Source organism: Choloepus didactylus, chromosome 18, assembly GCF_015220235.1.
Source record: "Choloepus didactylus isolate mChoDid1 chromosome 18, mChoDid1.pri, whole genome shotgun sequence".
NCBI lineage: Eukaryota > Metazoa > Chordata > Mammalia > Pilosa > Megalonychidae > Choloepus > Choloepus didactylus.
The window spans coordinates 40,807,252-40,831,887 of record NC_051324.1 but is presented as its reverse complement, the minus strand read 5'-3'; the positions used below and the strand labels follow the sequence as shown (position 1 = coordinate 40,831,887).

The following is a 24,636-nucleotide window of genomic DNA, read 5'->3' as shown; positions in this document are numbered from 1 at the left end:
GCAGAACCAGGAGGGAATTGAAGATGTTGCAATGTGGACAGGGAATGGCCTGAATAATTAAAAACTTCTGTGAAAGTTTAATCCTCCAAGCTGTCCTTGACTTGCCTATTCCCATGATGAGAGTATGCTCATGAGGTCAGTAAAATTGACTAAGGATAGGCAGACAGCATCATGTTATCTGGGACATGACTAGCAGCTGCTAATAGGACATCCTGATATGACAACAAAAAGAGAGTGCTGGCCGGACTGTCTTGAATGCATGGCTATCAGATGGATGCCTAGAAAGTATGCGGATTCTCGGCGGTCATTTTATTGGCTCAAGAAAGAATCATCTAAGTGGAAGGAACAATGAAATATACCCTGAATTCTGAGAGTTTGTCAGCAAAATCAATGCCAAAATATGATATGGAAAAACTTCCTGGACAAAGGAAAAGGAAACTTGCCTCTAGCCTAATAGACACTAACATATCTAACAGAAGGGGACTCGTCAGCCAAAAAGGTATAGGAAAATGGGCATACATAAGGAAAAATTTGGCAGGGTATGCTCAGTACTACCCAGGAGAGAGAGATTGTAAATCTGGGTGATTCAGCATGGCCTGGATGTGACATCTTCCAAGAAGCAGTATAACTTATTGGTTAAGAATGTCGCTAGAGTCATACTAACCTGGTTCGAATACCAGGACCCTGGCTTACTATGGCACTCAATTACTGTCTCGAACAAAATACTCAGAGATAATAATAACAGTTCCTTGTTTCCTCTTCTTCTTGGGCACACAGTGAGATTATGACTGCAGTTTTAGGAGTGTCCATTGACTGACTTCTAGCCAATGGAATATAAGCAGAAGTAGTATGCAACCCTTCTAGGCCTGACTGATAAAACCCTCCAACATGCAATCCTCCATCCTCTTTCCTTCTCCACTGGCCGGATGTGACAGAGCCTCTAACGTCCTGGGTACCTGTGCCAGTCTGAATGTATTATGTCCCCCCAAATGCCATGTTTTTTCATGCAGTCTGTGAGCAGACTTATTCGTGTTGATTAGATTGTAATTCTTTGAGTGTTTCCATGGAGATGCGACCCGCCCAACTGTTGGTGATGACTCTGATTAGATAATTTCCATGGAGGTGTGGCCCTGCCCATTCAATGTGGGCCTTGATTAGTTTACTAGAGCACTATATAAGCTCGGACAGAAGGAGCAAGCTTGCTACAGCCAAGAGGGACACTTTGAAGAACGCACAGGAGCTGAGAGAGATGCTGCAACTTACAGAGACATTTTGGAGATGGCCTTTGAAAGCAGACTTTTGCTCTGGAGAAGCTAAGAGAGGACAAACACCCCAAGAGCAACTGAGAGTGACATTTTGAAGAGGACCTGCAGCTACTAGAGGTTTTCCAGATGCCAATGGCCTTTCTCCCATGAAGGTACCCTCTTGTTGATGACTTACCTTGGACACTTTATGGCCTTAAGACTGTAACTTTGTAACCAAATAAACCACCTTTATAAAAGCCAATCCATTTCTGGTATTTTGCATAATGGCAACATTAGCAAACAGGAACAGTACCCAAATGACTGTGTGGAGCAGAGCCCCTTTACTAGCCTGGAACCACCTAAGACTATTTATATGAGGAAAAGTTAAATTCTACTGGGAAAGCCAATATTCATTTTGATGTCCATTTGACAGAGCAGTTAGCCTCTCTCAAACTAATACACTAATTGTTTTGTTGTGCAAATTAAATGAGTCCATGTAAAACACTTAGGATAGTGCCTGACTCACAAAAAGTGCTTAAAATTGCAGCAATTATTTCTATTCTGAGCTAGACCAGACATTCTTTGAGGCTGGTGAAATTGATAAGCCAGACTCAGCTTATATTCCTTTGACTTTTTTTTAATTGCTATATTAGCCAATAAGTACCACAGAGGGTACGAATGAAAAAGCATGGATACATACCGGCATGAGTGAGCAGGCGTCTAATGCCTTCCTCGGTTCTCAGACGAAGCACCCACAGTGAAGTGGACTCAGCCTCGCACAGAGTGAGTTGTCTGCCAGGTCAGAGGAATTCAGAACCGCAGGCTCACTGTCTTCATGCCTTTTCACCTGGGGTCAGGAGGTGAGGGGGAGAAAGGGGCTACATCAGATCATATCTCTAAGATGACATCTGAGTTTTCACTTCATTTTCTTGTGGAACCACTTTTTTATAGCACTCCTACTTCCATGTTTCATTTCTTATTGTTCCACTGGGTCAACCAGAGATTTCAATGCAACAGGACATGCTAGAACCTACCCCAAACTACCATCATTCTCCTTATACTGATTCCTCACATTCCAAACTAACATGCACTAACATGTATTCTGATTTAGCTTTCCTGATATCTATAACTGAAAACTAAAGCCCTCAAGTAAGGACACAGATATTGGCCTCAGGAAAAGAAAACCCATATTAAAAATGCATATATTAGCATAGTTGTTTATCCACCAGTCATGTGCCAGCCACTCTCTATTCCCTACCTTGCCTCATTTTTCTCATGACATTTACTACGATCTGAAATTACATTATATATTTATTTGCTTACTTGTTTATTATCTGCCTCTTCCCACTGGGATGTAAGCTCTATCAGGACAGCGACTTTGTCTTGTTTGCTGTTATGTCCCAGCATCCAGAACAGTGCCAGTCACAAAGTAGGTGCTCAAGAAACACTTTTTCAAATAAATAATTTGTTGAATAAGTGGATGTTTATCATGAGTCAGTTTTCTGTGATCTGTTCAATTGTGGGCGACTGAGCAAACATAGTTTCTAGACCAGCAAAGCTAATAATCAGGCCCAGACCAGACCTGGTTAGCCTGTGTTTCCTGCTTGAGTAACCAGACAGCCGGAATCTTTAGGCAGAGTGACTCTACACAGCCATAAAAGCATTTGGGAAAAAGTGGAAATTTGTACATCACTTTTGTGGATATAAATCCAGCTTATTGTCACTCTATTACATTGCAATTCATTATTCCCCTTTCTGATATTAAAAAAAAAAGAAGTTAGAGCCCTTGGGATCACTTAGCCTAGAGGAAAAAATGCTGAGATGAGATATAATCTGCTCATTAAAACAAGCCTTGTCAAATTTACCTCATGTCTTTTTTGGTTAGGGTCATTAAACTGACAGATCTGGGGAATGTTCTACAACAAAGGATTTCATGGGTGGGTCTCAGGTTATCCCCATAGACAGGAAGGAAAAAGGTGGGTGAATGGGCACATGATTAAATGACCATTCCTGGCGGATACAGCAGGGGTCTTTGGTGATGGATTTCAGTGTGGTGGTATGAATGTCTGGAACACATGCTGATCAAATCTGAGGATCACAGAGCTCGAAATAAGAACTAACATACGGGGTGACAGAATCAGGTCCCATAAGAACCTCACTGAGCTGTAACAATGGACCAAATATAGCAAGACTGAATTTAATAGAGATAGATATCAAGTCATGCACTTGTGTTCAACAAATCCATCACACACCTGACCCAGCTAAATTCTTTTAAACCTACCAACCCACTCTCATGACACTGAGATTTGCACAGCCATACCCAGAAAAACTCAGTCCTTGACACTTTACAAAGCCCAAGTCAAGAACCTTATTGTCTGAGGTCACCTGCTAACTTATTTCCTGCTCGAGTCTGGTACCTTAGCTCTTGACCTCTTGCTCGGTTCCCTGACTCTGACTGAATACTTGCCCTTGGACTCTGACCATAGACTCCCCTCTGCAGCTATGATCCAAATGCCCCTGCTTTGACCTCTCCTGGTTCACACTCCAGCCTCCTTGAGCCCAGACTCTGGAACACATACCAGCACCTGCTCTGACCACAATTAGTTAGCTCAAAGAGTGTTTGAAGCATCAGCCAATCTTGGCACCCCTGAAGCTTGCTAGAAGTACAAAGTAAATGACTTCACCATGAGACAGGCCAACAGAAACACCACTGTAGACTTGGATCCTATGGTCGTATTCCTAGTGCTAAAGCTAGACAGTTTTTGTTCTCTTTCTGTCCACTCCATGATAGTCAGACCATATCTTAAGATAAGGGCCTGCTTCTGTGCACCACACATGCTTGAGTATCTCAAGAAATAAGGGGACTTAAAACCATATCTTATGAAAGGATGTTGCCCCTTTATTCCCAGGGAAGAAAAAGGCAAGGAAACCTTAGCTACTTACATAGCTAAGTGTGCCGGTTTGAGTGTATTGTGTCCCCCAAATGCCATTATCTTTGTGGTCTTGTGTGGGGCAGACCCTTGGGTGCTGGTTGGATTTGCTTGGAGTGTGCCCCACCCAGCTGTGGGCAATGATTCTGATGAGATGTTCCCATGGAGGCGTGGCCTCGCCCATTCAGGGTGGGCCCTTATCGGTGGAGCTATATAAATGAGCTGATTCGGGGGGAAGAAAGAGAGTGCAGCCGGGAGTGATGTTTTGAAAAGAAGCAAGCTTGCTAGAAAGGAACATCCTGGGAGAAAGCCATTTTGAGGCCGGAGCTTTGAAGCAGATGCCAGCTGCCTTCCTAGCTAGCAGAGGTTTTCCGGACGCCATTGGCCATCCTCCGGTGAAGGTACCCGATTGCTGAGGTGTTACCTTGGATGCTTTGTGGCCTTAAGACTGTAACTGTGTAGTGAAATAAACCCCCATTTTATAAAAGCCTATCCATCTCTGGTGTTTTGCATTCTGCAGCATTAGCAAACTAGAACAGATTTTGGTACCGAGAGTGGGGTTCGAACCCACGCGGGCACTAGCCCATTGGATCTTAAGCCAAATTTTGTGCCACTTTAAAACAAGGATCACCTTTCTTCCAGTTTACAACACATTCATCATTTCTGTTCAAGTCCTCATCAGAAGTATCTTTAGAGTCCATATTTCCACAAACAGTCTCTTTAAAGCAGTTTTGGCCTTTTCTATCAAGCTCCTCACAACTCTTCCAGAAACTCCGCCTTATCCATTTAAAAAGCCATTCCAACATGTTTGGTATTTGCAAACTCAGCAGCAAAAGCACCCCACTTCTCCGGTACCAAAATCTGTTCTAGTTTGCTAATGCTGCAGAATGCAAAACACCAGAGATGGATAGGCTTTTATAAAACGGGGGTTTATTTCACTACACAGTTACAGTCTTAAGGCCACAAAGCATCCAAGGTAACACCTCAGCAATCGGGTACCTTCACCGGAGGATGGCCAATGGCGTCCGGAAAACCTCTGCTAGCTAGGAAGGCAGCTGGCATCTGCTTCAAAGCTCCGGCCTCAAAATGGCTTTCTCCCAGGACGTTCCTTTCTAGCAAGCTTGCTTCTCTTCAAAACATCACTCCCAGCTGCACTCTCTTTCTTCCCCCCGAGTCAGCTCATTTATATAGCTCCACCGATAAGGGCCCACCCTGAATGGGCGAGGCCACGCCTCCATGGGAACATCTCATCAGAATCATTGCCCACAGCTGGGTGGGGCACACTCCAAGCAAATCCAACCAGCACCCAAGGGTCTACCCCACACAAGACCACAAAGATAATGGCATTTGGGGGACACAATACACTCAAACCAGCACATTCCACCTCCTGGACCCCAAAATGACATTATCTTTCCAAATACAAAATATATTCATTCCATCACAATATCACAAAAACTTAAATCATTTCAGTAACAAAAGTCATTAGCTAATTATAACGGTATTCCCAATGTAGAAAATTTGGAGAAGATACATAAACACAAAAGTATATGTACTTTCATTCTTTCCTTTCATATATATATACATTTGTTTATAAAAATTTATTCATAAGCTATTGTTGCCTTTTTTATACTTTATAATATATCAAGATGTTTTTACCGTGAAAATAAATATTACTCTACTGCAGGTTCATTGAAGAATGAGTGAAAAGTTAGACATTTTTAAAAGTATGGAGAAGGGGTTTCTGTTTTTAAATTTTAAGAGAATATTATTACAATTCTATGCTAATATGGGTGATTTTTTAGGAAAGTATAAAGGATCAAAACTGGCTCCAAAGGATGTCCATTTAACTGGTCCCCTAGCTTGAGAATCTCTGAGTGGTGACTTTTGTGGACCTGGTCACACATCCATGGTGGGACATGCAATTATTTGGGGTTTTTGTTTGTTTGTTTGTTTTGACAAGGGCAAATAGATATATTGAGGAACATGTGCCTTCATTTCACTATCCCTGAATTTTACTTGATAATGACTTAATTTTCTTAAGAACTGAAATGCATCAGAATCCAGCCCATGCTACTCAAAGACTGCTCTACTGTATCCCTCCCACTCCCCAGGTCTGGCACCTTTCCAACCTCTCTCCAGCAACGTGAAGGCTGGGGAAGGGGAAAGTGCCCTGGGTTCACCATGCTGTAGTCCCTCACCTCTCTGTGCATTATGTCGAGTGGCTACCTTGTGGAAGTACCAAAGAACAAATAAGCACCCATTTTCAAAGCTTGGAAGGGTGGTGATTCCTTGTGTCCAAGCTGTTTGCAGAAGGGGAGACCAAGTTCCAAGTGACTGCCATCAGCTCACCACCTGCCCAGACTCTCAGTCAGATCATCAGCTCAGCTTCTCCCTCTGGAAGGGATGGAGGAAACTTCTGCTTCTCTATCCCATCTTTGCTTCCTCTCTCTAAGCTACAAACCTGAATTTCCCAAAGCCACCGATATCTGTTATGGCCCATTTAGTATTCCAGGGAACAGGAGCACCTGAGAACTCCTCCTCAGGTTCTGGAAAGAATGTGATTCAGTCCAAAATAATCTTTCAGAGGGTATGCTCCGGAGACTAAAATGCTCCCCCTTCCCTGCTCATAGCAAGGTCCTACCTCTGGCCCCTGTCTCATGCTGAGCCCTCTTTGCAGAGTGGCTTTTTCATTTCTTGATGTCTTCCCTTGCTTCAAGTGCCAGCTCAAAGGAGACCCGGCACTAAGGAATGTCAATGATTCCTCCCTTTATAAGTGTCTATCTCACATGGCACATGCTCACCAATTTCTCAGGGCCCTTTCGCTTTCACCCTTGTACTATTCTCATGTAAGCACATGCCTTAACTCGCCCCTCAACTACAGGCTTCTCTATGGTATGGACAATGTCTGATCACATTTATTTCCCCCCATAGGCACTCAGAAATGAATGAAGAATGCATCCTTATCCTAAAAGTTGCCCACGTTTCTGGTGCCAGGGAAAAGCTGCTTAATTCTATGGTTTTTCTTGGGGCACTTCACAAGTTATCCCTCTTTCAAAGCACATTCAATTCCTACCACTTCCAACTCTTTGGTTCTCAGGGTCTCCCAACTGAGCTCTATTTCTAAGAGCTGCTTGAATTAGTGAGAGATGTCTGGGTTCTTTCCTAGCACACACCCACATGGGATGCTCACCCAGCACCACCTTGACCCACAGGTAGGGAGAGGTGCTAAGCATAGCCATCAACAACAGCTCTTCCACACTCCTCATTCCAACCCCACTAAAAAACCACCCCACGACCTCCATGCAAACACTTTAGGGAGAAGCTGGAGGCTCCCCTGCACATTTGCCCCCATTTCACCATGAAGTAGTTTGGTCCTGTGGAAAGTGCCGTGGGCTGGGATTGAAAGCCCAGCCTCTAGTCTTAACTGCCTCTGACTCTGAAATCTGGAGAAGTCATTTCTCTTCCAGATTTCTTCTCTGTTAAAATAAAATTAGTTCCTCACAAACATCTTCCAGCTTCTATTCCCTTTAAGTGAAAACTTATATGAAAATGAAAACAAATAAAATAAATAAAAATAGCTGTTCTGGTTAAAATTAAAGGGGATGTGGCTCAATCCATCTCATTTAATTTCTCTCTCCCCCATTTCCTCACCCCCAGCCACCCATGAGAAAGACCCTGGGATCCTTCAACAGCCCTACAGAACAAGGTTTGAAAACCATGGAGGAGTCCGCCTAATCTGAGTTTCTGATCCCATTATGCAGAGATCAGGGATAGCCCAACATGGAGGGGACTTGAAGGGAAGTGGTGGCTACTGAGGAGAGAAATCTGAGCTCTTCCTGAGGACCCTATCACCTGTCTCCACACAGCAGCCAGGCCACAGAAATCCCAGACTTTACCGGTTGTGGGGATGCTCAAGGGCAGGGACCACATTTCATTAATCCCTGCATTCTCACAACTGAGCACTGTGGCTGGATCAAAGCCGTCATTTCTAAATAGTATCAGATGACTCCCAGTGACTATGAGTTGCTTCCTATGCATCATCTGAGAAAGTATTAAAGTCCACTCTGCTTTGCATCTAAGCTGGTTGTGTTCGTGCCTATCTTGTTACCATGCTATAAGGTACTTGAGGGCATGGACAGGATCTTATTCACCTCTGTGTGTTCGGCCATCTACCACACACAACACATAGTAAGTGCTCAGTAAATGTTGTAGATTGAATGACTTAAAACATATAGATTCAGGCTGCTGCTGTCTTGGCCTGGCCTTTCCAAGCATGACCGTGGACAGAGAAAGGGATCACTAACTCCCGGTATCATATTCAAATCTGAAGGAAAAGAAGACAATGTTTGTTATCAGCCTAGACTCTGAAACTGATAATTAGTTCCCAGCAGAATATTAGGCTGCCTCTTTACCCTCCCTGGGCAGACCACATTCAGGGAATGTAAAATGGGGTAAATGCTCACTTTAGCAAAATATAAGTAGGGCAACAAACTTGCTTGGAGAATATCATGCAATGTAGGCCAAGGCTCAACGTAAATAATGTGAGGGGTTATCTGCTTTGGATTATTTATGCAATGTAGTGAGACTCAGGTTTAAAACTGGGGATGGGAGCAATACCTTGACTCAATTTAGCATGTCCAAAATCAAATTCCTGGCTTTCCTTCCTAGATCTTCTCCTCCCAGCATCTTCCCCATCTCAGTTAAAAATCTCCACTCTCTCAGTTGCTCCAGCAACATACTTTAAGTCATCCTTGGCTCCTCTTTCTCTCACACCCCATCTGCAATCCATTAGCAAATCCCATTGGCACTACCTTCAAAATACATCCAGAAGCTGATTAATCCCCACCATCTCCACTTGCTAACACTAAACCACGTCTTTTTATAAGAAGCTTTATTCTCACTAGCTTCTCTTTTTCAATGTGTCTTTGTTTAAAAGCTAGGGGATGGGGGACAATGCCCTTATTTCACACTGTAACCATTTAACGTTTTCTCAGATGTATGAAAATATCCCTTTCATTCATTCACCAGGCATTTATTGAATGGCCACCACATGGTCAGCTAGGTGCTTGGAGAGTAAAATTGACTGTGTGACAATCTGTGCTCTACAGTATAAGATAGACTAAGGTAAAACACACAAAAAAGGTAAAAACCAAAAACCAAAACCAAAGCAATATAAAGTGTGGGCAGTAGTTAGACACACTTAGAACTACACGGAGTTTGTGAAGGAAGCGATCCTTGGTTTGAGCCCAGAAGGAACAGTGGGTCTCTGGCAGGTAGAGGAAAAGGACGGTCAGGCAAAGACGACAGAATGAGCCACTTGGGAAAAGTCGGGAAAACAGCTTAGAGGTGTTCAGAAAACAGCAAGCAGCCGGAAGTTTAAGTGAATAGAAGGCAATAAGGTTTGAAAGGTGGGTGGGGTTAGAACACGGTCGGCTCAGCAGGCCAGCGTCAGGGGGATCATAGGGAAGCTCAAGAGTGCAGCCTAGTGCAATGGTTTCAAGTCTGGGTTCTGGAGTCAGTAAGACCTGGGTTCTGTTTACTAACAACATTATTTTTCTGTACCTCGACCTCGTCCTATGTAAACTTGAGTTGTTAATAGCACCCACCTCGTGTGTTATTTTGAGGAAGAATAATACAATGCTTGTAAATTGTTCGGCACATAAGTTCTCCAATATTAGCTATTATTTCACTATTTTTGTGTGCGATTCGTAAAATGTTTTCCTAAATCATCAGCAATTTATCAGAAATATTCTGTAGTTAATTCCCAACGTGGGCTGCAAAATTAGCTAAAAAGGAGAATTTCAATAAGCTGCTAATGAGTAGTTGGGCAAGGTGTGCAAACATAAACATAAAAAGAAACGCACATTTAAGTCTGATGCTTTGTGTGTGTGTGTGTGTGTGTGTGTCTCTCTCTCTCTCACACACACACATCTTTTTCAGGTGTCTCTCAAATAGAACTCTGCAAACAAAAAGTCATAGTAAGCACTCTTGGTGCTATGCCTCTGGGAATGATCCCAGCTTCAGTCTGGAGGGAGTTATTCTAATCACTGTTTCCCTTGAGAAGCCTGTGGTTGCTTGGGATGAGGAAGGACTGTAATAAAATGTTGTGCATGAATTGATAAAGTAACTGTTATTACTGTGGACAATGAAGTACAAGAAGCAAAGTCCTGGTTAATTTATGCATGCCCTTGGATTTACTCTTCCCTGGTTTTGTTACACACTGAGTTGAGTCTTAGCAAAGTGAAAGTGGATGCATATGTGAAATCGATATGCCCCACTTCATAAACCTGGTTTATAAAATAAGGTCACTTTTCTTTTAATAATAAAATCTGTATGGCTCCCAGCTTCCCTTTGCTGCTGAGAGACTGTATTCCTTCCTGTCCTGGGACTGCCTTTTCTGTGATAATCTCAGTCTCCAAGGCTGCTGCAAGAATTAAATAAATTAGTATGGAAAAAAAAGCACTTAGCCTGGTATCTAATCTATTCTAATAGAATAGCAAACACTCAATAAATATTATTTGTTGTTATTATTCCTACCATCAACATCATTCCTAGTATTCATCGTGACCATTGCAGTCAGAATTTGGTGAGCCAACTTGAGACAAAGGATGTCACAACTTGTCATGCCTAGCAGCTGTTGAAGCTGTTCATGAATATTCCAGCTCCCTTTCTTTCCTAGGGCCAAGTACAATTGCACTTACTCTACTGCTTGTGGTTGGGTGGGCCCTGCGAGTAGTTCTGGCCAATAGGTTGTAAGTGGAAGAAATGCGTATTGCCTCCACTGCTGATGCAGGATTCTCCAATGCTCTATTTTCACTCTGCCAAGGAAACCAGCAATGTTCCGGATGGCGACTGCTCCTTCCACCTTTGCCCCACATGAGAAGGATAACGAGAGAGAGCAGAGCCCCAGACTGATCTGTAGTGAATAAGACATAAATCTTTACTATTTTCAAGTCACTGGGATTTGGGTTTGTTTGTTACTGTGACATACTCTAGCTTATCCTGAGTGACACCCGTAACTTGATTATCAGAGAACAGGCTATCGCACTGCAAGTGCACTGCCAAAGAAGGAAGCCAGGGCTCACTGATAACACATAAAGATTCTTCACCAATTGATGTTTCTGCCACTGTATTTCCCAAGGGTTTTCACAGGAAAAATCTGGAGGAAGGGAAAATAAGGCTCCAGTATTATGCTTCTCTATAGCGAGGCTCCCAGTGTTACAGCCACTCCTGGCCAGTGTGCTCACAGCTTGCCCACAGTGACTGGATGGCCCAGCTTTGGCCTCATGCTTCAGCCTCAATTTGACCAACAACCCCTGTCACCAACCACTCCCCTTCTCCATCATGTTGACATTTTGGTATCCTCTTCTACCTGCTGGTCTAAGTCAGAACCATCTTAAACATCAGAGATTTTCGAACAACGTTGAACATCAAAAGAGAAAGAGAAAGAGAGGGAGTTTCCAGCCCTTTTTAAATTTGGCTCCTTATGCAAACATGCTTAAACCCTGCCCAACAATCTTTAGGCTCACTATACCAGGGATTATGAAATGGGTGGCTTTGTCATGTCCAAAACTTGTCTCCCAATTTCCACACATCAGTCCCTTGATAGGGTAGAAACCTTTGCTCACCATGTCTCAGGATCATTTCAATTTTCTGTGTTCAGGTCTGCCTTCAATTGGACTGTGAGTTACTTTTTTCTAAGTATCTGGGATTTAAATGCTCATGCTTTCCCCACCCAACTGCATAACACAACATGTAACATATGTTCATAACATAGGTTAGGTGTGGGCACTTAGCATGACTCAGGACAGTGAGTTGGGGGAAGACATTTGCTTGCTGCTGCTGGGAGAGAAGCCTTTTCAAAGCTTTATTTGAAGCTGACACCACAGAAGGCATGGTAGAGATGGAAAGAAACCAGGTCCTGGTCACATTGTTCAGCTTCTGAATCAAGGCATCCCTGAGCACAACCTACCTTGGGCTTGAGTTAATGAAGCTCATGCATCCCCTTACTATTCAAGCCACTTTGAGTTGGATTTTCTATTACTTGCAAGCAAGTAAAATATAGCAGGTACACATACAATAACAATAATGATGACAATATCTGTAGCACAAACTCAGAGTAATTGGGAGAGTAAAGGATAATCACAAGTAAAATTACTGTGTAGGCTTTATTATGCAAATGTTTCTTAAGATGCCTTCCTTCAAGAGATAGAACTTGGAAAGGATCTTAGAGATGCAGATGACTTGCGGGATTCTCCTTGGGAGTTAATTTTTTTTTTTCTTTCTCAAAAGTGTTCATCAGAAAGCTTGAGACATTAAAATACAAGCTGAACAGAAAAGGAAATGCGGCAAGTACTGTACATGACAAACTTTCTAGAAGGAAATGATTTACATAAAACCTGGTACCCAGCAGAGAGTAAGTGCTAAATAACTCTTTCCTTTTAAATTTTATTTTTAAAAACAGATTGATCATCCATGGTACAAAATTGTAAAATTACAAAAGGGAGTAAGTGTAGAGTCAGTTTCCCTCCTTCCTCTGTCCCCCACCACCCAATGTACCTTCTTTCCTTTACTAATTTGGGGGGGGGGGGCGGTGGACTGCATCTTCCCAGAGGTATCTTATACATTTACAAACATTTACATAAATATCTTCTTTAATTTTTTTCACAAAAGTGAGCACCCGGTACACACTGTTCTGCACTTAAAAAAAAAAAACATAAAACGTCTTTGAAGGTCTTTCCATATCAGTGCCTAAAGAGCTATTTCTTTCCCACCACTGCAGAGAATTCCAAGTATGGCCTAATCAAAATATAAGTAAACGGTGTTTATCGCTAGACATTTAAGTTGTTTGCGATCGTTTGCGTTATCAAGCCATGATGAAACGATCAACCATCTCTGGGAACATCATTTCCCAGTAGTGGGAGTCCATCTGTAAGATAAATTCCAAGTCGTGGAATCGGTGATTCAAAGCGCATATTTACAGTTACTTTGTATTAAGTGTTGAATTCGAAGAATTTGTAACAAGCCCTGTGGGGAACCGAAGCAGCACTCCACAATGGCGTTATTAGCGCAGGAACCCGCAGTCCCGCGCCAGCCCTGTGCTAACGAGAGGCTGCACGCCCAGCCCCTCCCCATCCCTCCCGCTCGCGGGCGTGTTCAGCCTCGCCAGGCCCGCCCCCGTGCGCGGACCTGCCCCAGCGCGCGGCGCCCCCTGCTCCCGGCGAAGGACCCTGGCACGTGCGTTTCCACGTGAGTCTTCCGGCCGGCGAGCGAGGGAAGGATACGCATGCGCCTGTCGGCGGCAAAAGTAGGTCAGACTCCTCCTCTCACGTGACTCGCTCCCCTCAGCTACCCCCGGCTCCTCCCAGCCAGGGCGCAGCCGGGGTGCTCTCTGCAGCCAACGTGACGGGGCCGGGCCCGGGCGGAGGCGGGCCCGGCCCGCGAGCGCCCGGCGCCGGGGAGGATTTGCCGGTTCTCCTCCCTCCCGAGCGCTCCGCTCAGAGGTCGGGCGGGCAAAAGGGAGTGGTGCAGCGAGTAGCCAGAGGCCAGGCTGGGAATGAATGGAGGAGGAAAGCGGCCTCCGATTCCTGACTCTGGGTCTAGGAAGGGGCACCGGGCTGAGCAACATATTACACTTTAACCCTTTCTGAAATAATTCTGCCTGAAACAGGGGAACGTCCGTCACGTTCCATTGTAAACCGAATCACGCTGTTGGTTTGCAGTTCCATTTTGTTTATAGGGTAACTCAGAAACTCGTGGAAAGAAACTTTACATACATTTTTAAAACCCATGTAAAAAATATTAATGAGTCCTGGAGTTTTGCAGGAATATTCCACAAGACCCATTTCTTGTGTCGTCTCACCCCACCCCCAAAAGGCACCCTCTCTAGGAGGCTTTTAAACAAATTTCTCCCCTTGCACAGAGAGACTTCGGCGGTGATGGTGGTGCTGATGGGGCAGGGTAGGGGGGCAGGCCGCCCTGAACCAACTGAAGCCTGTTTTATGTATTAGGAAGAGTTTTATTTCTTGCCCCCATCCTTCTGATTTTTAACTTGTACCAACGACCGCCTGTGCCTCAAAGAGTCGCAATCCAGTAGGGTAAGCTCAAGTAAAATCAGTGGGTCACGATGCAATGGGCTATCGATGCTTTAATAGAGGTGTGTTCCGGTATTACGGTATTACATAAACACAGAGGAGGAGGGGCAGCCAAGTGCAAGGGTGAAGTACTCTGAGTCTTGAAGGTCAAGTGGGAGTTAGCTGGCAGAGAAGTAAGGCAGAGGAGCTGGGAAAGTGCTCCAAACAAAGGGAACTGCTAATCGTTACATATTTCCCTCAAGGGGTTTTTACTATAATTGTCTTAATCATGCATTTTGTTGGAATGTATATTGCTTCTATGTATGTTTCTCTAAGTCATTCTTTAATGAACGTTTGTGCATAATGCTCCTTTCCCTCCACTTTAAAATAAATTCTAGGAGTAGGATTGCTATGTAAAAGATACGAATATTTTGTGACTTTTTATAAAACTCTCAAATTTCTGAAAAGGTTGTACTAATTTATTCCAAGGTGGCATTTAAGTATTTAGCATTCAGGCAGTAAACTGCCTATTTATTTCAAATCAATGATGTCTGATGAGATTAACACTTCATTTTCTAGAATGCCATTAATCATAATACATGTATTTCTGTTTTTCATTTCCCATGATAAAATCCTAATTGAATTCAAGTTTAAAAAATAGAAAATATCAAACCAGTGCGTTTAATCCTTACAGGGAACCATCTAGGATGTACAAGGTGGGGACTGGGGGAGGGGCGGTTGTTGTGAAACAACAAAAGAGGCTTGCCAAGCCTGCTAGGATTGCTCCTTTCTTGTGGTCAATCAAGAGTTTCAGAAAAAGAAGCTCCACACAGTCCAGAACAAGCAAAGAGACTGATTTCCTCACCTCTCAGCAAATGCCAGAAGAAAAGCAGCAGAATCGTAAAGGACCCAGGTTCTGACCAAGAGACCACTCTAACTTGCAGGAGGAAGCCTGGTCGCCAATTAGGGAATGCATTTAGGAAGCCTGTGTGCTTCCGGACTCAGTCTCTGTTGGCATCTGTACCTGCAAGGAGAAAACACTGTAGTCATTCAAAAGGACACTTTAGGACAAAAGGTAATTTAGATAATATGGTTAATGGAAGAAGAAGGTATCTTGCTTTTAGCCTGTTTAAGCTAGATCATTAAGGAAAACTGAAGCACAGAGTAGAATGATAATTTTTGAGAGACAAAGCTGTGGTGCATACCGTGGTTGTTTCCTTGAGATCTGTTTTGCACCTTGTGTAGTGACCTTACACTTTAGGGGGGATTCTGCCCTCCTCCTCAGCTTCAGGCATTGGCTTTGGTGGATTTAACAAATCAGGGTAGACGCTTTGTTCTTTTTATGAGGATTAAAAGAGTTAATGCATGGAAAGCTCTTAGAAGAGTGTCTGCCACATATTACTTGCTCAATGAATATTAATTTTTGTTATTATTATTAGTGTACAAGTGACTGGTTCAATCAGCGTAAAGCCTGGACTTGTTTCAACAGTTATGTGATGCTGTTCTTTCTTCTTGGATGAGGGTAAAGAAGCATGTATAACTATGATGCCATCTTCCCACCTTGAAGAAAGCCAACCCAACCCACATACCTGAATAAACAGGGAGGGGCAGAGAAGGCCACATTCTGATCAAATTGCACTTCCATTTGGACTATCTCTTGGCATTTCAGTTAATTAAAGCAAACAAATCCCATTTCTTACTTCAGTCATTTAAGTTTTTTTTTTTCCTATTATTTGTCAACAGAAGCACTGTAACAAATACCGCACCCAGGTCCTCATTTTAATGGATCAAAATGATGACATTCCGTTCTGAGCATGGACTTGTTAAAGAGTGGAATTAAATCTTGTCTCCACGGCTGATGAATACAATGATTCAATGAAACAGTAATGATAGAATGAGGATTATTTTGCATCAGATCTTCATCCTTATTCTAGTTCTGTTTTCCAAGGTTCCTGTTTAGGGGTGTGTGTGTGTGGAGAGGGTGGGGAGGGGAGAGATTGATTGGAGTTGGAAGAGCACCCCCCTCTGGGAATGGATCCAGAAACCTGAATCTACTTGTAAATATCTATCCTCAAAGAACAATCCACACTGATGGCAGAAAGCAAATGTAAAGGTAGCTTTGATTATTTTATTCTGTGCCTCTGGACAACGTTGCTAAAGAATCTGTTTCAAGCTGATTTCTTTTTCTCCCTTAATACTTCTTGGCTAAACTGTTGGTGCTTTATTGAAGAGTAGATTCTCATTTCTGGACATGGCTGAACAGCTGTTTCTGTGTTCTTTCTAATTTCAGACAGGCAGGGTTCCAACAGAGAATAGAAAGCTTGGTTTGCATTCCTAGGTTGGCCACTGAATTGAATGATTTTTACTGTAGGAAAAAGCTATGTGATGTTGAAGTAACTTCCCACTTTGGGTTCAATTTCTCCAAATGTAAAAGGAAGCAGTTGGACTACATGATTTCCAAAGTTCTGCCCTCTATTCATTATATGGTTGGATGAAAAGAAAGTACTTCAGTTTCTTTGTTGGGCTTTGGTAATAAAGGCTGTATATGTTGTTCTCAAATACCCTTTTCCAGCACACACCTGGCTAGTAAGCCCCACCTCCCCCAGGTATTCAAAACAGACAAGGAAGATGCATTTCTTTGAGAATGAGATGACCCAGCTCTCCCATCTTTGAACATCCACCTATGGTGATTTCCTTATGTAATTCTTTCTTTTTTTTTTTTTTTTTTTTTTATTGTGCAAGGAAGGCGGCAGGGACTAAGAATTTTTTGTAGCGGAAGCGTGCAATCTAAGGAAAATATTTTGCCAGTGCCAGTCTGTGTAACATCCCAGGCAAGGCTTGCCGCAGCCCAGAATTTCTTAACCAGGGATGCACATCAAAATTACTGTGATATTTGTAAAATGCACAAGGCAAGGACTCCCCTTATCAAAATTTTGAATCAGCAAGTCTGGGGAATGAAGAACCTGTTTTGTGGAAGGTACCACAATGTAATGCTATGCACCATCATCTGGTCCAAACTATTTTCTCCTTCCTGATAGTCATTCCCAGGCCCCTAAAGCCAATGACACTAAAATGCCGTGTATTACACACTACAGTTCATATTAATGGAAACACATCTGCAACCAAGAGGGACAACTCTTTTGTCCAAAGTTATCATTAGGGGCTTTGGCTAGTTGTAAGGAAAAAAGTTCTGAATAATTCAGAAATATACCTAGTTTTACCATTTCAAATGCTTTTAGCATTTCTGCAACTAGGTGTAATGCTGTGCTACAGAGTTAATGTCTAAACAACAACAAAACTTTATATGGCATTTGCAATAGATGGAGAACAATATTTGGTATCAGTGTTCTTTGTTAAATCACTGAGGTGCATTCTGGAATTACAGCACTGAAATAACAAGAGCCTTGATGCTATCCACCCTCCCAGTGGGTTTATTTAAGGAAATTGTATTTGCTTGTTGAACTGTAGATTAAACAGGTTTTAGCCTTTCATTCTTTCAGTCTGGCATCTCTGTGGATGCATATGAATTTGTTCTCACTGGAGCCCAGTAAAGAGCATCCAGGGAGAGGGGAAAAAAGGAAAAATTACCCAAAACATAGAAAAACAAAGATTTGCCCATTAATTCCAGAAGTCCAGCTGTTAGAGTAGTGGAGCAATCAGAAGCTATGGAGTAAGAAAGAACAGGCTCGACCCCCAGCTCCTTGTACCCACTGCTAGTTGTCTGGAGAGCTTCACCTTCTAAGCTTCAGTGCTCTTCTGCACAGTGGTGATAGCCACACTCCCGGGGTGTGTGCTGTGAAGATCAGTGTAAAGATAATGTATGGAAAGTGCTTGGCATGTAATAGGCACCCTCTAATGGTTGCAGGCATCATCATTATTTTTATTTTCCTAGGAAAAAATACTCCAAGATGCCTATAAGCTGGGAATTATTTCTTCTTCATAGTTTCATCTTAATGAGAGGAATTCAATAAGAATTAGACCAAATTTGGAAAGGTCGTATCAGCCTGTTTGTAAACAGGGATGCCAACATTGAAGTTGCTGCTTCTCTTTAGATGACCCACAAAATATGTACAGATACTTAGGTATATGTGAAGTTTTCAAGGGACTCAAAAGAAGTCCCTAAAATGCCTTTCAAGTGCACATTAGCTGTGAATTGATAATCCTAACTTGAAATCTAGTAAACACTCAAAGTCTCTGGAGCTGAGTTTTTGCTGCAACTTGGAGCAATCTTTTCAATAGAGGGGGGACTGGGGAAAATGGATCCAAATAGGATATGTAGTATTTAAAAGATCTCAGATTCTTACACAGCCTAAGATAAGTAAGTACAAAGCAGGTAGCTGTGAACTGTACTTCAGTTGTTGTAAGGGAAAAAAATTATCCTATTAAGGTACTGAACTTACTTGGTGCAAACTCAGTTGTCAACCTGAGTGTCTAGGCAATTGGAAAGCAGAAAGGAAATGCTGTGATATTAATGTCTGATATATGAAATCAAGTAGAGTGAAGCACTTAGTAATTATGATTAATCCAGCCTAATGAAGATAAGATATAATTATCATAAAACTTTTCACACCAAATGACATAGCAAAAAACAAAACATAACTATCATGTTGAAATAATGGATATATACATCACCTATTTACCCTGTAAATAGAGAACACATACTCTTTTTTCAGTCCTGAGACACTTATAAAAGTTACTATATATTGGGACACAAACAAGTGAGAAATTACCAAATATGGACATAGTGTTTGCTGTGGCTAATTTGAAGGTGGAATTTAGAAATTTTTATATTTTTGTGTTTCATTATATTGTTTGGATTTTTATAACCAACATGCAACATTTTTATAAGAAAAAATACAATGATTTTCATTTTAAAAGAATATCTAATAATTACTGGATATTTACTATGTTGCAGGTATAAGTATTAAGCATGTGTCCTGAATTATTTCATTTCATCTTCACAGTTCACAAGGCAAATATTGCTGGTTTCTCCCAGCTGCACCCCACCCCCCACATCTGTTCTCTGTTTCTGTAACAGAGGTTGAAGATGGACACATACCACACAACTAGAGACATTTCCCAGCTTTTCTTGCTGCCAGGCATGGCCAGGTGAGCACACTAATTGAATATGAGTAGAAACAATATGCAAATTTGGCTCCCTTTCCCTCTTTTAACCCTCTAGCTGCTGGAATATGGAATTTTGGACATGGTGGTGAGCTGTATTCAACCAAGTTTAAAGAGTAACAAGAGAGGACCTGGATTCCTTGTACCATGGAGCCCCAGACTGGCTTTGGACTGCTTATAATCAGATTATTATGAGAGGGAGAAATAAACTTCCATCTTGCTTAAATTACTGTTAATTTGATATTTGTTAAAGCAGCCAAATTAATATGTTGTGTGACTTTTCTTTCAATAATTATAACACATTATGTCTTATAACCATAATTACTACAGTTATTCATATGTTATTTTATGTTTCATTTTTCAGTGCTGACTAATAGTCCTTATATGCCTCAATGATGAGTGGCTCTTGTGGATCATGCCCTAAAAGAAAAGATCACCTTGCCTTTCCCTCTTTCTGCTGTCTGGGAGGCACACATAATAGGTAGACATGGAGCAGACCATGCAGAAATAGGAGCCTGGTCTCAAGGATGACAGAGCCATCTACTACTCGTGGGCTGCTTGCATGGGAAAGAAACTTAAAACCTGTTTGGCCCCTAAACTCTGTAAGTCTCTTTAAGACTCTACCTAACCTTAATTTCACATTTAAATGAAATCTGAAGTCCTGGATATGGATATTGTTATGCTGTATCATACGGATATGATATTGATATGTTATCCCTATCTCATAGGGACGCTAACACCTAGGATGGTGTTTAGAACAAAGTAAATACTAAAAGTATAATAGTTCCCTTCCCCCCTTTTCACTCAACACTTTGTTTTAATGCCTAGAAGCCTTAAGATCTGTGTGACAGTTTTAATGGGAGAATGAAGTTCTGATATATGCAACAAAATGAATGAGCCTTGAAGACATCATCTTGAATGGAATAAGTCAGACACAGAAGGACAGATATTTTATGATACCACTCATATGAAATAACTACAATATGCAAACTCATAGAGACAGAAAGTAGAGTACAGTTTACCAAGGCAAGGGCAAGGGGAAATGAGTTAATGCACAATGGGTACAAGGTTTCTGTTTGGGTTGATGGGAAAGTTCTGGTAATAGATGGTGGTGAGGGTAGCACAACACTGTGAGTGTGATTAATCCCACTGAATGGTATGCTTGGAAGTGGTTGAGATGGGAAAGTTTATGTTGTTTAAATGTCTCCACGGTTAAGAGGGAGGGAGGGAAAGGGAGATGGGGAGGGAGAAGGTAAAGATACAATGATGATTAAAGGCAATGCATGATCCCAGGGAGGATCTAATAATGGATGAGAAAATGACCAAAAAGGCATTATGGGAACAATTGAAAAAAATGAAATACAGTCTATAAGCCTTATGTCAACATTAAATTTCTTGAACTTGATAACTGTAGCTAAGGTGGTTAATAAGTGAATAGCATTGTTCTTAGGAAATATATATAGAAGTATTAAGTATTAAGCATTACATGGACAATCTACTCTCAGATGTTTAGAAGATAGGTAAACAGACAGGTGGATGATAGATAGATAGATAGAGAGATAGATACATAGATACAGAAAATGTGGCAAAATTCGAAAGTTGTTGGATCTGGGTATCTAAGTGGAGGGTATGTTGGAATCCTCTGTATGGAGTTTGTATTATTTTTGCAACTATTCTTAAGTTTGGAATAATTTCAAAATAACAAGTTTTAAAAAATGTAATGGTACACAAAATAACTATAATTAGGTTGTTCTTAGGAGGATGGCATCATAAGCTATATATGTTAGGATATGTCTTGCTATATTTTTTACATTAAAAGTGTACTAGGTCTTTGGGAAAGTGGGACATTATTGATTTTATGCCTCTCACAACTGTCATAGATAGCTCATTGTCCAATCTGTGCCTTAATTTTCTCACTCTTCCAGAGTGCCTACAGGAGTGAATTCATTAGACATTCAGTGGCAGAAGTTTGATGTGTTAGCACAGCATTGTGGTACCAGCTTCTTTTCTTAGACAGTTGGAGTTTGTTAATGTCAACCCACTGCCAGAGCAATAATTAAATTGGGCAACAATTAGAGCCATGATTAGGATATTCATGGAATAGTGAGGAGAGATTCATTTTGCCCAACCCCCATCATTTGCTGCACTGTGCCCTTACAGGGAGAAGTTAACCAACAATTACTGGAGAGTTATTAAGTATCTACTAAAAACCAAGAATATTAAAGGTGCTTAATTATATCCTTCATTCTTGACAAGAATATAAAAATCATCATGTGATCCCCATTTATTGCTGGAAAAACTATGCTTGGGAGATTCAGTTATGTGCCCAAGAATGCTGAATGAGGCCATTATAAAGCCAGTTTCCCTTCCATATCTCTGTGTGTTAAAAGTTCCTGTGAGTTCTGTGGAAGATGACAGAGTAGGAAGTTCCAGGAATCAGTCCCTCAAACAAAACAACTATTGAACTGGAAGGAACTGTCTGAATCAACAATTTAGAAACCCTGGTGACTAGTGGAACACTATACAGCGTCCAAGGAAGAGCTGGAGGAAGAGGTTGGTAAATATCATTAAATTTCACCCTCTGTGCAGTGGCAACCATCCCCTACCTCTCAACTGTGTGGCAGTCAGCAGTGGGGAAAGCACCCAGGCTCCTTCTGCAGCTTGCTCCTGCCAGAGTGGGCTATCAGGGCCTAGTCCTCCAAAATCCCAGGGTGTGTGGTCTGATTACTGATAACTGTTTTTGATCAGCTGCTTGAGATTGTCATCTCTGAGATCAGCTATTCTAATGCCCCTAAGGGAGAAGCAGCAGAGTAGTTTTAAAGAAGCAATACCCACCCCCCTTCTCTTGCCATTCTCCATTTGGGAGCAAAAAGAGTTCAGAAAAGTCACAAACTGATGGCTCCAGCCCTTACCATAACTACCAACACCAACAAACTATCAACCCCAGAAGACTGGGAAAACTAGAATTCCAGAGTTATAACAACATAATACTCAGAATGTCCAGTTCTCAACAAAAATAAAACTATAAAACACATTAAGAAATAGGAAAGTATGACTCATTCACAGAAAAAAAAGAATTTTCCAGAAACCATCCCTGAGGAAGCCTATATATTGGAACTATTAGTCAAAGACTTAAAATCAACTATCTTAAATATTTGCAATAAGATAAAGGAACCCATGTGCAAAGAATTAAAGGAAATTAGGAAAACATCAAACAAAATAGATGAAAATTATAAAAAAGAAAGAAATTTTGGAGGTGCAAAATACAGTAATTGAAATGAAAAGCTCATTACATGGATTCAACAGCAGATTTGAACAAGAAGAAGAAAGTATCAGTGAACTTAAAGACAATTGAAAGTATCTATGAGGAGCAGAAAGAGCTTCAACATTTACATCATTTGAGTTCCACAAGGACAAGATAGAAACGGGCAGAAAACGTATTTGGAGGAATAATGGCTGAAAACTTCCCAAATCTGATGAAAGGGATGGATATACACATCCAGGATGCTCAATGAACTCCAAGCAGGAGAGACTCAAAGAAATCAACACCAAGACACCTTGCAGTGAAACTGTCAAAATCCAAAGAGAGGATTTTGAAAGCAGCAAGAGAGAAGTTATTTGTCATATACATGGGATTCCCAATAAGATCAACAGTGGATTTCTCATTAGAAACCATCTATTGGTTCTTAAAGAAAAAAAACTATCAACCATAAATTCTATACCTGACAAAACTATGTTTCAAAAATGAAAGAGAACTGAAAACATTTACAGATAAACAAAAGCTGGAAGAGTTCTTTACCAGAAGACCTGCCCTACAAGAAATGCTAATGGGAGTCCTTCAGGCTGAAACAAAAGGACATTAGGCAGTAACTCAAAGCCATAAAAAGAAATAATATTGGTAAAAATAAATAAGTTGGGTAAGTATAAAATCCTGTACTATTGAACTTTTGGCTTGTAACTGCCCCCCCATATGACTCAATAGGGTAAATGTGTAAAATAATGTTTAAAATCTATGTTATTGGGAAATGAATTTATATAGATGTAATCTGAGACAATAACATTATAAAGGGGGAAGGAAAGAGATATAAAGGTATAGAGAGTGTGTATACTACTGAATCTAGGTTAGTACTAGTCAGTCTAGGGTGTTGTCAGTTTAAGGTGTTGTTCCGGTTTGCTAAAGCTGCTGGAATGCAAAATACCAGAAATGGATTGGCTTTTATAAAGGGGGTTTATTACATTACAAATGAAAGTGTCCAAACTAAGGCATCTACAAGCGGATATCCTCCCTGAAGAAAGCCAATAGCATCTGGAACACCTCTGTCATCTGGGAAGGCAGGTGGCTCATGTCTGCTGATCTTTTGCTCCTAGGTTGCATTGCTTTCAGCTTCTGATTCCAGTGGCTCTCTCCCTCTAAACTTCTGTGGGTTTTCACTTAGCTTCTCCAGGTCAAACTCTGGATTTCATCCCTTGGCTTTCTCCAGGTTCTGGCTATTTCTGTGAGTCCTTGTTTAGTATCACCTGGGGTATTTCTGACTGCATCTCCAAACATCTGTGTTTGTGTCAGCTCTGAGGTCTCTTAAAGACTCCAGTAAACTAGTTAAGACCCACCTTGAATGGGAGGGATCACATTTGCATGGGATAATCTATTTAAAAGATCCCACCCACAATTGGGTGAGTCACATCTCCATGGACAACCTAATCAAAAGCACCCACAATAAGGCTGCTCCCACAAGATTGGTTTAAAAGAACATGACTATTTGGGGGATTAGTAAATTCAAACCAGCATAGTGTTAATGTTAATTACAAAGGAAACCACTACAAAATAACTTTAAAAACCAGAGAAAGGGAAAGAAGATGGGAACCAAGTGGCACACTACAGAAAACCAACTAAATACAAACAAAAGCAGTATTGGAGCGATTGAGGAACAAAAAACAACAAATCATACAGAAAAGAAAGAGTAAATGGCAGAAGTATAAATGCGTGCTTTTCAGATAGTAACCTATAAATGTCAATGGATTATACTCCCTTATTAAAAGGCAGAGATTGGTAGACTGGATGAAAAAGCAAGATCCATCTATATGCTGTCTAAAAGAGACTCACTTTAGGTACAAAGACTCAAAGAGCTTGAAAGTAAAAGGGTGGAAAGACATTCCATGTACTCAGTAATCAAAAGAGAGCAGAATGTGCTAGAGTGGCTGATATTATTGTGTTGTAAAAGTAGTCTTTAAGTCAAAAAATAATTTAAGGACCAAGGGAAGAGATGT

The 24,636-nt window shown here is 41.4% G+C and overlaps 1 long non-coding RNA gene across 1 annotated transcript in view; it reads right to left on the bottom strand.

Moving 5' to 3' along the window:
* Nucleotides 1-1,948: 1,948 nt before the first annotated feature.
* LOC119514390 overlaps nucleotides 1,949-24,636 on the bottom strand; it is a 78,906-nt gene continuing 56,218 nt past the window's right edge. Inside the window, exons 2-3 of the long non-coding RNA XR_005212812.1 lie at nucleotides 15,113-15,271; nucleotides 1,949-2,091 (exon numbers count right to left, since the gene is read on the bottom strand). This is a non-coding gene — a long non-coding RNA (uncharacterized LOC119514390). The remainder of the gene's footprint in view (nucleotides 2,092-15,112; nucleotides 15,272-24,636) is intronic.